The 7775-nt window shown below is 37.4% G+C and overlaps 2 pseudogenes; both read left to right on the plus strand.

Annotated features, from left to right (window-relative positions):
- Positions 1–204: 204 nt before the first annotated feature.
- Positions 205–1720, plus strand: LOC105157206 (uncharacterized; annotated as a pseudogene).
- A 2429-nt stretch (positions 1721–4149) lies between these two features.
- On the plus strand, positions 4150–5422 carry LOC148789371 (uncharacterized; annotated as a pseudogene).
- Positions 5423–7775: the final 2353 nt, after the last annotated feature.

Here is a 7775-nt window from a genome sequence, read left to right on the forward strand (position 1 = left end):
TGACAATAAAAATGGCTTGTTTAATTCTATTAAGGTTCCACTTGAGTCCTTGACTTGAATGTAATCTTTATGCAACTGTTATTTTTTGCCGATTTAGATGTTATTATCGGCAGTTGTCATGTGATACTTAGCTATGAGGGTTTTTTGTTATAAATTATGCGATGCAATCCCCTTAATTATTTTTTTTTTTCCAATTATGTAGCTATGGCGCAAGACACGGGTATGTTTACTGAACCACAGACGATTGGTAGTGTTTTATGCTGCAAGTATGGTATTTTAATGCAACCAAATGCGGCGAACATGTGTGCCAAATGCCTGCGGTCCGAAGTAGACATGACATAGGGTTTTCAGAAGCATGTTATTAACATCCATTGCCTGAATGTGATACTTATTTGCAACCACCAAGATTTAGATCAAAGCTCAGCTGGAATCCAAAGAGCTACTGACCTTCTATGTGAAGAGGTTGAAGAACTTGAACAAGGTTCGTTTGGTACATGCAGAGTTCATTTGGACTGAACCTCACTCCAAGAGGATTAAAGTCAAGTTGAGGGTCCAGAAAGAGGTTCTCAATGGAGCAATACTTGAGTAAGCTTACACCATTGAATATGTTATGCAAGATCCTATGCGTGAGTTTTGCTCGAGGGTCCAAGCGAATCCTGATCAGTGGGTTGTTGCAGTGCAACTGTGGCAGCATGTTTCTCACAGACGCACTTTCTTCTATCTGGAGCAGCTAATTCTTAAACATGACGCTGCTTAATATGCCATCAAGATTAAGTAGATGGACCAGGGCGTTGATTTCTTCTTTAGTGGTTGGAGTCATGGTGTAAAGTTTGTTGAGTTCTTGGAAAAAATAACTCCAAGTAGGAGTCGTAATGACAAGCAACTTGTGTCTCATGATCTAAAGAGCAATAACTACAACTAAGTATACTTTCTCGGTTGAAATTAACCCTATTTGTCGTGAGGATTTGATTTTTCTTCCACCTAAACTTACTGCCATCTTTGGAAACTTCAGACTGCTTGTAATATGCAACAAAGTGACCAACAACATACCAAAGCTTCCTGGACGCTGAGCAGTATCAGAAATCATCATTTAAGGCCTTATTGTCGAGTACGCAGCTGGTTGAATACATAGTATTATATGTGGAACCTTATTCTTCTTAAGTCAATGTTGGTGGCTTAAAGTATGTTTTAGTTGATGCCCAAGTAGCTCGTGTATCCGATTTTGAAAGAATGACACGATTTTTAATGTGAGGACCCACTTGGGACATATTTTGAATCCCGGCGATTATGCTCTTGGTTATGAGTTATATGGTGCCAACAGTAATGATATGGAATTGGACAAGTACAAAGGTCATGTGCTCCCAGATGTAATACTTATTAAAAAGAGCTATGAAGAGAAGCGGCAGAAAAGGCAAGGGAAACCTTGTTCCTGGAAGCTATGAAAGATTGATAATACTGCCATAGGTAAAGATAATGGGGAGAAGATGAATTTAGAGTATGAAGAATTCTTGAGAGATTTGGAGGAGAACCTTGATTTAAGATTTAATCTGTCCCTTTACGCAACAAAGAATTCCAGCCATCATAAATGGTTTGTATGTTTGATGGTGAGGATATTCCTTCTATTCCATTAGATGAGTTGCTTGCAGATCTTGATTTAAGTGATGATGGTGATGATGATAATGATAGTATGAAGGGTGTGGTGAGCATTTTACTTCCATAGTTATAGGATAAAAATTCAAGGGGTAAAAGAGTTGCTCCAAATTTTCCTTTGTTTCTATTGAGACTAAGAATTCCGATGCTAGCTCAACAGAGGATGATGCTTGGGACCCTGGTTCAATTTTTTGTTGCAGTTTAGTCCCTCCGAAGAAGACGTGGGTTTCATGAAAAGCGATTTTATTAGTTAAGCATTCACGCTTGTATTAGTTAGTTTGTTGAGTTGATGTGTACGCCATCTGTCAGTGACGTGGCTTAGTTAGTTATTTAGTTATTTTTTCTGTTTTTCTGTTCGTCTTCTTCACTCTGATATTTAACAGAATTTTTGCTTTATTTCTTCTATAACTTCTGAGATTTTTGTTCTACCTTTGAAGGCAATACACAATCAGAGTTTCCTTCATGGAATTGATGGTTCCTTTTACTCTGTTTTCTACTTTTATCATGGTATCAGAGCCTTCTTCGTGAAGGTCTCTGTGAGTTTCTGTTTACAATCGATACATTAGCATTCGATTATGGCGAATGTTGAATACACAGGCACAGGAATGGCGCATACTACATCAGACTTGGATTCTATGCAATTACAAACATGGAATCACACCCTGGAATGGTGATGGTTTCAGCGATGCTAACTAGAAGTAATTACTTCGCCTGGAGTAGAGCAATAAAGCGAGCTTTGACGGCAAAAATGAAATTAGACTTTGTTGATGGTACTGCAGTTAGACCACCAGGCAATACAGATGATTTTAAGAAGTGGAATCATATAGATTCCATGGTAACCACCTGGATTTTTAAATTGTATGTCGAAGGAGTTGGCTGAGTCATTTATGTATGTGTGTTCTTCGCGAGAACTCTGGCTAGAACTAGAAGCGAGGTTTGGCGAGAGCAATAGTCCGATGATTTATCAATGGCAGCGAGAAATTAGTCAAGTAACACAAGGAAATATGTTAATATAGAGTATTACACTAAACTAAAACGATTGTGGGATGAACTCACATGTTTGGCACCTACTCCAAAATGCGTCTGCACAGGCTGCATAGGCGATGGCAGAGATGACTACTTCCAATAAGTTGATACAGTTCTTGGTTGGATTGAACACGGTGTATGATCAGGTAAGGAGCCAGATCTTGTTGCTGGAACCTCTACGATCAGTTACTAAAGCTTATTCCATGATCATTCGTATGGAAAAACAAATGCAGATGAATGTAAGTGGCTTTGAAATGAATAGTGGCACCGCTTTACAAGTTAAAACACAAGGTTTTAAGAAGAAGGCTTTCGTGGATAAAAGGCATGTTTTCTGTGAGCATTGTCAACGAATTGGACCAAGGACACTTGTTTCAAATTCCATGGTGTGCCGGATTGATACAAAGAAATGAACGATTCGAGGAGAAAAACAGGAAGCAGAGGGCGAGGATTTGTAGCTGCAACAGCTAGTGAATTGGCGTCTATGAAAACGGAGGGAGCTGCAAATATTGTAGATATAGTTCGAACAGAAGTACAGAGGCTGATACATGATGAAATGCCTCTTGATCCCTTGAAGGTTAATTTCGCGCAGCTAGACAATTTCGCAGGTAATAGCACGAGTTCTACTTGTATGTTGTCTGGCTCTTGGATTATTGATAGCGGGGCAACGAGTCATATATGTGGAAATATTCATTTGTTCCAGTCCTTCACTACACCTACACAACCTCTCACAATTCATTTACCAAATGAACAAACACAAAAAACAGTCACACATATATGCTCTGTTATGCTTTCTTTTGAAATTACACTGACACATGTTCTACACATTCCAACGTTTTTCGTTAATCTGCTGTCCGTTCGACAATTATTGCAAGCTATGCCTGTTCAATTTTGCTTTCTAAAGTCTCGTTTCTTTCTATGTTCAGTGGATGGAGAGGGGTTGAAATTTTGTTGATATGTTCTCGTGGTAAGTTATACCCAACTTCTTTGGCAAAACATAAAGAAGCAAATTTTCAGGACTATCCAGAGCCGATAAAGGGGATAACTGGGATAAAGCTGAAGACAAAATTAAGACCAGACTTCATAGCTTTACAAATTTAAGTGATCTTTTTTAGGCGTTTCAACTATATACTTATTGAAAATATAAACTAAATTAATTAAATAATTAGTCAAAGTTCATAAATAAGTTTTGGATAAACATTGGAGAATACATGAATGACCTTTGAACTCTTGGTCAATACATGCACTTAATTTATTAGTTGAGTTAATTTTAATTCATGAATGTGTGTAAGTTACATCTTGGGTATCACCTATAAATACCCATGTATCCATCATTTTGTAAGAAGTCAAGAACAAAAGTTAGAAGATTATACAAATTAGTTTGCTCCACTCTTAGAATTTTATAAAGATTTATGCTCTCCAATTTCTAACAAATTGGTATCAGAGCTAATTTGTGTTTGGAGACAAAGCTTGAAGATGTCGAACGGAACTCCATTTGTTGTTCCATCTCTCACCAAGGATAATTATGATAATTGGTGCATAAGAATGAAGGCTTTGCTTGGAGCATATGAAGCATGGGATCCTGTGGAGAATGGAGTAGATGAAAATGATGCATCCGCTAAGAAGAAGGATCAAAAAGCACTCATCCTCATCCATCAAAGTTTGGATGAAAAGATGTTCGAAAAAGTTGTTGTGGCAACTACTTCCAAGCAAGCATGGGAAACTCTTCAAGCTTCCTTCAAAGGTGTTGATAAAGTAAATAAGGTGCGTCTTCAAACATTGAGAGGGGAGTTTGAATCTCTACGCATGAGGGATTTCGAATCTATTCGGATTACATTTTAAGAGTTTTGGCTATCACGAATCAAATGAAAAGATATGGAGAAGATATGAAAGATGATCACATTGTTGCAAAAATATTGAGATCATTGGATCCAAAATTTAATTACATCGTGGTTGCCATCGAAGAATCTAAGGATTTAGACAATATGACCATTGATGAACTTGCCGGATCATTGCAAGCTCATGAAGAAAGAATGTTGAAACCAATTCAAGAATCGGTTGAACAAGCTTTAAAGGCAAATCTATCTTTGAAGGAGACAAATCAAGGAATATCCTATAGAGGTCAAGGACGTGAAGGATCTCGAGGAGAAAGTCGAGGACATGGTCATGGAAGAGGAGAATGAAGTGAAAAAAATACCTCGTATAACGAGAGGAGTCAAAATTTCAATCAAGGAAGAACCCGTGGAATAGGAAGAAATTGCGGAGGTAATAGGCCAAATCAAATAAGGTATGACAAATCTGAAGTTGAGTGTTTTTCTTGTCATCGTCTTGGCCATTATGCTTGGGAATGTAGAAATAAATTGGAGGAGACAAATAATTTTGTGGAGAGCAGTAATGTAAAAGAAGATGGAGATTCTACTTTGCTTCTAGCATGCAAAACAAATCAAAACGAAAATGAAGATCAATGGTATCTCGATTCTGGTGCAAGTAGTCACATTTGTGGAAGAAGAAAATTGTTCGTGGAACTTGATGAATCAACAAGCGGAGATATAACATTTGGAGACTTTTCGAAAGTCCAAGTAAAGGGAAAAGGTACGATCTCGATTTGTTCAAAAGATGGAAGTCAACAATTAATTTCAAATGTGTTTTATGTGTCGGCCATGAGAAGTAATATTTTAAGTTTGGGTCAATTGTTCGAGAAGAATTACGATATTCAATTGAAGGATAAATGTTTGACAATGAAGGATAAATGTTTGACAATGAAAGATGAAAATGGGAGAATGATTGCTAAGGTGCGTATGACCAAAAATGGAATATTTTTGCTTAACATTCAAAGTGGTATTCCTATGTGCTTGAAATCTTGTTACAAAGATCTATCTTGGTTATGGAATATGAGATTTGGGCATTTAAATTTTGATGGGTTGAAATTGATGAACAAAGGAAGAATGGTGAAAGAATTGTCTTCCATAGACCATCCTAATCAACTTTGTGAAGGATGTCTTTTTGGCAAACAAGCAAGAAAGAGTTTTTCGAAGGAGTCTTTGACAAGGGCTCAACATCCATTGGAGGTTATACACTCGGATTTATGCAGACCAATCAATCCATCATCATTTGGTGAGAATAAATATTTTGTACTTTTTATTGATGATTATTCTCGAAAGGCATGGGTGTATTTTTTGAAGGCAAAATCGGAGGTGTTTGAAATCTTTAAAAGGTTCAAACTGATGGTGGAGAAACAAAGTGGTTATCAAATCAAAGCTCTTCGATCCGTTCGTGGTGGAGAATTCACATCAAATGAATTTAAAGCCTTTTGTAAAGAGCATGGCATTCATCGTCCCATGACAACTCCATACTCACCACAATAAAATGGAGCGGCGGAAAGAAAGAATTGTACCATTCTCAACATGGTGAGAAGCATGTTGAAAAGCAAGAACATGCCAAATAAATATTGGGCTGAAGTTGTTTCTTGTGATGTCTACTTGATGAATCGGTGTCACACTAAAAGTGTTCGTGGTATAACTCCTCAAGAAGCTTGGAGTGGATACAAGCCTAGTGTTTCACACTTGAGGGTGTTTGGAAGTATTGCCTACACGCATATTTCTGATGTGAAAAGAACTAAACTTGATAATAAATGTGAAAAGTATCTCTTCATTGGGTATGATCAAAGCTCTAAAGGCTACAAGTTGCATAATCCAATCACTGGAAATATTGTAATCAACAGAGATGTAGAATTTGACGAAGAAGGTTTTTGGGAGTGGAGTACTTCAAAAAGGGAGACTGAATATAGCACTTTCTTTGATGATGATGAGGAAGAAGAAGACTCGACAGAAACTAACACTCCACCACCAACACCACCAACACAAAATGCACAAGTTGATGAAGCAAGTTCGAGTGAAGGGCCTCGGTAATTTAGAAGCTTGAGAGACATTTATGATGCTCCTGAAGAGGTAAACTTGCATGATTTTACTCATAATTGCTTAATTGCATAAACTGAGCTCCTAAGTTATGAAGATGCTACTCATGAAAGAAAATGGAGGAAAGCTATGGATGAAGAAATAAAACCAATCACAAAAAATGATACTTGGGAGCTTGTACCATTACCAAAAGACAAGAACGCCATTGGAGTAAAGTGGGTGTACAAAATAAAGAGAAATGCAAAAGGCGGATTGAGAAAAACAAGGCAATATTGGTGGCAAAAGGGTATAAGCAAAAGACAGGAACTGACTACAACGAAGTATTTGCTCCTGTTGCTCGTCTGGAGTCAATTCGATTGATTATTTCACTTGCAACCCAAAATCACTGGAAAATCCATCAAATAGATGTGAAATCCACTTTTCTAAATGGAGTTTTGAAAGAAGAAGTATATATTACTCAACCTCTAGGTTACGTGGTACAAGGCCAAGAAAACAAGGTGCTAAAATTGAAGAAAGCTCTTTACGACTTGAAGCAAGCACCGCGCGCATGGAACAGTCGAATTGATCAATATTTTCGACAAAATGGTTTTGAAAAATATCCATACGAGCATGCTCTCTATGTAAAGATGAGCAAAAATGGTGATATACTACTTGTATACTTGTACGTGGATGATTTGATTTTTACAGGAAACAATCCAAAGATGTTCGATGATTTCAAGGGAGCTATGTAAAAAGAATTTGAGATGACAGATATTGGTTTGATGTCCTACTATCTTGGCATCGAAGTGAAGCAACGAGAAGATGGAATATTTATTTCGCAAGAAGCATATGCGAAAGAAATTCTCAAGAAATGTAAGTGATGAGCACCCCAGTGGAGTGTGGAGTAAAGCTGTCCTTTTATGAAGATGGTGAGAAAATTGATCCAACATTTTTCAAAAGTCTGATTGAAAGTTTAAGATATTTAACTTGTACGAGACTGGATATTCTCTTTGGCGTTGGACTTGTTAGTCGGTACATGGAGGCTCCTACTTCATCACATTTGAAGGTGGCAAAAAGGATTATTCGTTATATTAAAGGTACGATTTATCATGGAATTTTCTATGGTAATTCTCAAGATTTTAAGCTTGTTGGCTATTGTGATAGCGATTGGGCCGATGATGTTGATAGTCGGAAAAGTACTACTGGATT

This window comes from Sesamum indicum, linkage group LG1, assembly GCF_026168435.1.
Source record: "Sesamum indicum cultivar Baizhima isolate 11 linkage group LG1, ASM2616843v1, whole genome shotgun sequence".
Classification (NCBI taxonomy): domain Eukaryota; kingdom Viridiplantae; phylum Streptophyta; class Magnoliopsida; order Lamiales; family Pedaliaceae; genus Sesamum; species Sesamum indicum.